Source organism: Solanum tuberosum, unplaced genomic scaffold (genome assembly GCF_000226075.1).
Source record: "Solanum tuberosum cultivar DM 1-3 516 R44 unplaced genomic scaffold, SolTub_3.0 scf00072, whole genome shotgun sequence".
Taxonomy (NCBI): Eukaryota; Viridiplantae; Streptophyta; class Magnoliopsida; order Solanales; family Solanaceae; genus Solanum; species Solanum tuberosum.
In genome coordinates, this window is record NW_006238999.1 from 1022930 (window position 1) to 1030622 (window position 7693).

The window sequence follows — 7693 nt, forward strand, 5'->3', positions numbered from 1 at the left end:
AGATCCAAATACAATCGAGACAGTGATTTCCAAAGGAAACTCCAACGTTTGGAATATACGCTAGTTGCTACAGCTTCTTTAGTTGGAAGAAATGAGATGATTGAGTGTAAAAGTTCATCTGGAAGTTTGCTAATCAAGTCTGGAGCTTCGTTTTCTCCATTAATGGTGATATCGTTAAGCTTTTGACGTTTCCCCTTTTGCATTTTGAAAGAATGGTAAGCTAGGAAGACTAAATCAAGACAACTTTAACCACTTTTATAATGTATCAGTAAAACAAAAAAATATTCTTAAGTATTTGTTTTTAAGCTAAAATAAGTATAATAATAAATTTAAGATCAGATTGTAATAATTTTTCTTAATATATATGTTTGACCAGATATTTTGAATTATAATTTAAAATTGTCTTTAAAAAGTTGGTGATCTATGTTTTTAGACAATTCACTTTTACTCACAGAAGTTTTTTTTTTCTTTTCAAATATTGCTCCCTCTATCTACTTTTACTATCTTGTATTAATATGAAAATAAGTGTAACTTATAATAATTGTCATGTACATAGTTTTTAAATATTATGTTAATCTGATCTAACTTAACTTCAAAGATTAGTTAAATTGACTTTCAAAAAACAAGCATGACAACTCAGGGGAGTATAAAGTGGTATAAGAATGACTTATGTCAATTTTTCTACTATCATCCCGAAAAATCAAACTCCACCTTATGTAAAATTAGCAAAGTACAATAAATATCTAGAAAAACAAAATTTGCAAGAAAATTACCCTTTTGGTTAAAAAAAAATTGATGTGTGCCCTTTTGAAATTTTTGACAATTTTTTTTGCCCTTTTGGCTTCGAACTCAACTTAACTAGGGTTCCACCAAATAGGTAAAATTTGCATACATGCATATGATGAATCTCTAATAACTTGAGTTCTTTGTAACGAATCTTCAAATTCTTGTGACCAACCACTTGTTAGAACCACAAAAACTCAAATTCTTCAACAACTCACAATTATCGAGGACGTTGATTAGGGTTTCTTCGTTCACACTGCACATGATAAGTTTTAGGGTTTTCACATTGATGCAACTTTTAAAGGGTGTGGCACGTCTCTCAATACGTATTCTCTTAATTCCACCACACAAAGAAATCTTGTCTTGAATGCGCTCATTGGTATAAATATGCTTCTTATAACAACCTTAGGGGTGTACATGGCCGGGTTGGTTCGGGTTTTTCAAATATCAAACCAAACCATTTAGGTCGGATTTTTAAATTTATAAACCAAACCAAACCAATAAATTTAGATGTTGACTTAATTTTTTCCTTTTCTATTATCATTTTTCTTGACAGTCTTAAATTTTTATTTCTTGTGTAACTAGAGAATCTAGAATTTCAATAATAGTAATGAATCCTTTGTTTACAAATTCTAGAAATTGGGACATAATATCTACTCCTTTAACAAGTATGTATACCGACTGAAAAAAATTATGCACATGTGGATAAATATATAATTATAAATTTACAAGGATTTTATATTGGCTACAAATTTTATATAGTAATAGGAGACAAACGTGCAACGCACGTTCCCATGACTAGTTTATTATAAGAGACATGGTAAAAGGGAAAGATGAGGGAAAAAGTAAAGTAATGACGCGATCACACCAAATCAGTCGTTACACAACAATATATTTAAAAATATGATAATAAAATTTAAGTAAATTAACCATCAAAAGAAACATTCTATTTTAAAAAACAACATTGAGATTACTACATCCCAATTAGATATTGCTTCAAAACAGGAAGCGGGGGGCGGGGGGGGGTATAAGTGGAGAAGGGTAAAAGAGAGGGGGGGGGGGGGGGGTTATTATAAAATGTGATCAAATGAGTTGAACTTTATGCTATAATTTGGTAGACTATCCCATGTGGATTCTTCTTCTGATAGTGAGAGCACCTACAGTCAAATACAGACTCAAAATTTAAAGCATATGAATTTTTGTAATGACTTAAAAATTATATTACTACTCTAACTAAATTCACAATCAAATATTTATAGTTCTCCATAACCTTTAGCACATCAAGCATTTGCTATGAGATTTTACATCTCTCACCCTTAGATTGCATAGCTAGAAAAGCGAAAGGGGATTGATCTAAACCTTTTTCATTGGAATATCACATTATATGAACAAGAATAAAATATTTTGTATGTATATATAGTAAATGATGTACCTGCCAGTGAAAATGTTATCGCTGCTCCTTGTTGTGATTCCGTTAGAACTCCCTACAAAGTTTGTCATAGTGTAAGTAAGAAGGGCATCAAGAACACTAGCGATGATTGAAAGAAAACTTATGCCTCAACTCGGGCCAATATTATACTAGAGAACATGCATTACACTTAAAATGCAAACGTAAAATGTACTAAATATAATAGGGGGGAGAGAAAAAATCTTACCCATAAACTCGGCAGCGAAGCGACATTTGTCTGGAGAACTCGAAGGTTTGGACACAAAATACAAGATTTTGTGGTTGAAAACACACAATCTTCCAACACCAACTTATCCAGGCTTTCAGAAATTAGGCAAAAACTCTGTTCTTGCATATGAAAAATCTCTAATAACTTGAGTTTTTGATGATGAATGCTCACATCGGTCGACATGAAGGAACAATGACGAAGGGTCAATTTCTCTAACTCCTTACAACTTTTGAGGATTTCAACTAGGGTATTATCAGCCAATATGCAACCTCCGAGTTTTAGGGTCTTAATATTGGCACAACCTTTAAAAGGTAAACCATTTTTTAGAACATATTCATTTAACTCCACAAATTGAAGAAATCTCCCTTTGAATATGCCTCCTTTTGGTATAACGAATTTATGAATAATACGCTCTCCCAATTTTAATACGCGAAACCACCTGATAAAATTGATTGCAATAATTTTATCACATGAAAGTGAAATCCCTTTTAGTTTTTTTTCATTTTTCAAAAAATCAATCCATCGGAGCATGTAATCGGAGTGCACCCAAGTTCTTGGGGTGTGATGCAGGTGAAAAAAATCAACACTAAAAGAGAGTGATGAAACAATCTTGTCAGCAATGGCTAGACTTCTAGCACGGTGACTGTTGATTTGGTATAGATCCAAATACAATCGAGACAGTGATTTCCAAAGGAATCTCCAGCGTTTGGAATATACGCTAGTTGCTACCGCTTCTTTAGTTGGGAGAAGTGAGATGATTGAGTGTAAAAGTTCATCTGGAAGTTTACTAATCAAGTCTGGAGCTTCATTTTCTCCATCAATGGTGATTTCGTTAAGCTTTTGAGTTCCCCTTTTGCATTTTGAAAGAATGGTAGGCTAGGAAGACTAAATCAAGACAACTTTAAGCACTTTTATAATGTATCAGTAAAACAAAAAAATATTCTTAAGTATTTGATTTTAGGCTAAAATAAGTGTAATAATAAATTTAAGATCAGATTGTAATAACTTTTCTTAAAATGTTGGTTTGACCAGATATTTTGAATTATAATTTAAAATTGTCTTTAAAAAGAATTCAAATTTAAAAAGTTGGTGATCTATGTTTTTAGACAATTCACTTTTACTCACAGAAGTTTTTTTTTTCTTTTCAAATGCTCCCTCTATCCACTTTTACTATCTTATATTAATATGAAAATAAGTGGAACTTATAATACTTTTCATGTACAAAGTTTTTCAATTTTTAAAATATAATTTTAAAATATTATGTTAATCTGATCTAACTTAACTTCAAAGATTAGTCAAATTGACTTTCAAAAAACAAGCATGACAACTTAGGGGAGTATAAAGTGGTATAAGAATGACTTCTGTTAATTTTTCTACTATCACCCCGAAAAATCAAACTCCACCTTATGTAAAATTAGCAAAGTACAATAAACCTCTTGAAAAATTCTAATGCAATCGGTGTATATAAGTTGAACTTATACACTCAATACTCAATGAAGGACAACATATTTTCTAATATATGAAATAACTTCACATATTCGAAACCTCAACTTGAAAATCAAAAATCGAATAGAGATAATTTGTCTAAATGACAACCTTGGTGGATATATAGGGTTATCCGCCAGTGGAAGGTATACGTGACTCGAGGTTGACCTGAAGATTTGGACAATGAATATGAGATACTTTAGATGAATATAAAAAATCTCGCAACACCAACTTAGCTAGGGTTTCACAAAATAGGTAAAATTTGCATACATGCATATGATGAATCTCTATTAACTTGAGTTCTTTGTGACGAATCTTCAAATTCTTGTGACCAACCACTTGTTAGAACCACAAAGATTCAAATTCTTCAACAACTCACAATTATCAAGGGCGTTGATTAGGGTTTCTTCGTTCACACTGCACATGATGAGTTTTAGGATTTTCACATTGACGCAACCTTTAAAGGGTGTGACACATCTCTCAATAACGTCCCAATATTGTGGGAGGTCGTGATGCCATAGTGAAAATTCTTGACGTAGCCAATTTGTGACAAAAGAAACTTGTCCACAATGGATTTTTTTTCAATACGCCGTATTCCAAAGTACCATGGACATAGTTGATCATCATCATCATCTTCTTTAATAGGAAGAAATTAAGGAGATTATTAAACATAAAATTTTATCTCCAAGATCATTAATCGAGACTTGAGGTTTTTGTTGTATTTGCATTTTTTTGGGAAATTTGACAAAAAACCTTGTAATTAAGTTACATTATAGTAACATATATTATACATATATGATATATATAGTACCTTAGGATTTTGTCCTAAAATAGAAACATTTCTTTTTTGTTTCCTCTAGGATATGTCAACTCTTTCCAAATCCTCTTAATTAAACTTTAATTAATTTTTCAAAGACAAAACCAAATTAAATTATGCAGTATTTAGAATTAAAGACTAAAAAAAAAAAACATTGTAACGGTACTTTAATCTTTCGATTTTCTTTGATTCAATTTTTTGATTTTTCAGTTGTACATTAATTACATGTTATAATAGGTAATCTGTCTTACTTTTAAAGTTATAATAATTCAACATGAAGTGTAGTTTTTAAGGAATAATTTAATATATTTCATGTATAAAAAAATTGCCTACATTTCGGGATTCAATGAAGCAATGTCATTGAATATTGCTCAAACTTTTTAAAAATATTATCGTATTCATATTGAATTCTTCAAATATAAATTGGTTTTAGCAATTTTAACACATATCTACCAACACTTTTAATAGTTTAATAGATCTATCAATAGGTTTGAAATACTAATTGAGAGATGCTAAACAGCCAGAAAATTTTGGCCAGAATTTTGAAAAGACAGTTACAACCTTTTTCCTTCAAAATAAAGAAATAAAATTAAGGCTTGCTCTTTTCTAGTAAATTATATAAAGCATTTATTATTTTGATAAGATTAATGTTTTGAATCCCACCTAATAAAATATTTAACAGTTTTATTTCTTTGTCAAATTCATTTTTCTTCTCGTTTTTCGTCATTCTACTTCTTTACTGTAACGACTCATTTGGTCGTTTTGAGTAGTAGAGTTTTTTATTGCATAAAAGACTCTTTCGATAGATTCAAGAAAAAGCCTCAGCTTGTTGTTCTTGATCCACAAGGGAAAGAAGCAAACAATAATGCTTACAATATGTTGTGGATTTGGGGAAGTTTGGCTTTTCCTTTTACCAAAGCTAGGAAGAAGCTCTATGGAAGGAACAAACTTGGAATATTGAACTCTTAGCTGATTCCATTGATCAAAACATTTTCACTTGGGTACGTATAACACATTTATATATGTCAAGACTTTATAATATACGTAAATCATAGACCATGATTAAGAATATACAATATGTGTCTTATAAATTATTCACTTCGATATATAGATTAGTGAAGGCAAATGCATATGCTTGTACGGAGGAGAAGATATGAAAATGGTGGGATAAATTGTTGTGGGTTTGTCTGGGTAATGACAGTTACATAATTGAGGAATAATTATGGCATAGTATTGGTCAAGAATTGAAAGTTAATGATTATAATATGTGGTGTAGGAAATTGTTATTTGAGAAGAATGGATACGACAGTGATTAGATAATAATATTGGTTGGTTGTTTTTGTTAGTGTTGATGTATTAAAAATTGTATGGAAAACGTGGTTAGTCATTCATGTGAGTTCTTGGCATTATTGTACGACTTCTTAATGACCAATTAATGATTGACAATTGAGTTAGTTATTACCATCATATATATAGTAATAGATTGAAGTTGGCAACATATATACTCCAGTGAAGTGTAGTTTACACAATTGAATAGGTCAGGTTATTACTTATGGCATAGGTGTTAAGAGTTAGCATGGTTCTCGCCACTGATTCATCACCAGTTAGCTTCCATTTTTAATTAATATTATTTTATTATCATAATATAAGGTAAGTTATAATATATTGAGATAGCTAATTAAATATTAGGTATATTATATTATTCGAATATCGTTAAAGTTATGCCAATTGGAGGAATTAAGACTTACCCTTAGGTTTGAACTTCAGGAAATTGATTATAGAATTGGCATAATACATATATTGGACCCTAAACTTGGCTTCAAATTTTAACTTTGACCTCCAACTTTCATAGTGCACAAACATGCACTTTCATTATCCAACTTTTAAATAAATAAACACACAATTTTTGCAGCCAAAGAGTGTAAAATGCAAATGCTCCAACGTGTATTAGTGAGCCACTCAATGGCTGCCAACTAATTAAATATTTTACACGTCATTTTAGAACTAAAAAAAATTAAAATTAATTTTAATTTATAGGTGTTTGTGGTTATTGGGTCTATTTTCATGGGGTTTGGGGGGTCATTTGGTTGCTGTTTTGTGTCTGGTTCTAGCTGCTGCAACCAGCAGTGTTGTTTCGTGATGATTCTCGCCTGAGATGGCAGATCTGATGGGTTTGGGGTCTGGTATTTGGTGGGTTTAGCGAGCTCGAAACTCGTTCGCTTCATGGGTTGTGCTCCGGTGTGGAGGAAGAAGGAGAACGGCTGGGGTTGGAGGTACTTGTTTGGGGTCATTTGGTGGTGGCGTTTTGCCTGAAAAAGAAGAAAATGAACAGGGGTTTTGGGTTGCCAGAGATTGGCCGGAATCCGGGGGGGTAGAGTTGTCATTTCAGCATTTTTTTACTGTTGTGGGACTCAAAAATTGCTCCTAACTCACGCAGAATACGTGCACATCACGCGTTTTGCCAAGTAGGATTCGCATGTTTATTTATTAAAAGGTTGGATAGTTAAAGTGCTTGTTTGTGCACTATGAAAGTTGGAGGTCAAAGTTAAAATTTGAAGCCAAGTTTAGGGTCTAATATATGTATTATGCCTATAGAATTAGGTGAGTTTTTGGGTCTAGGCTTAAACATAGAATAATATAAGTGTTTATAGACTCGTTAACTTACAAATTATGCATATATACTTGATAGATTGGAAAGGTTCGGAGGCATTGAGGAAAGGAAAAGTATTGGAGAAGTAGCTTGCTTGACTTCGGTTCTTCGGTGGAGGTAGGTTATGGTTTATTTTATTTTATAGATAGACTCTTAATAGTGATTGATATGCATTGAATGATATTGTGAAGTTCTCTATGTACTTGATTGTGTGATTGTGTAGCTTGGTTGTGTGGTTTGTGATTGGCCTGAAATCCTGAGACCGTGAAATTTATAATCTTG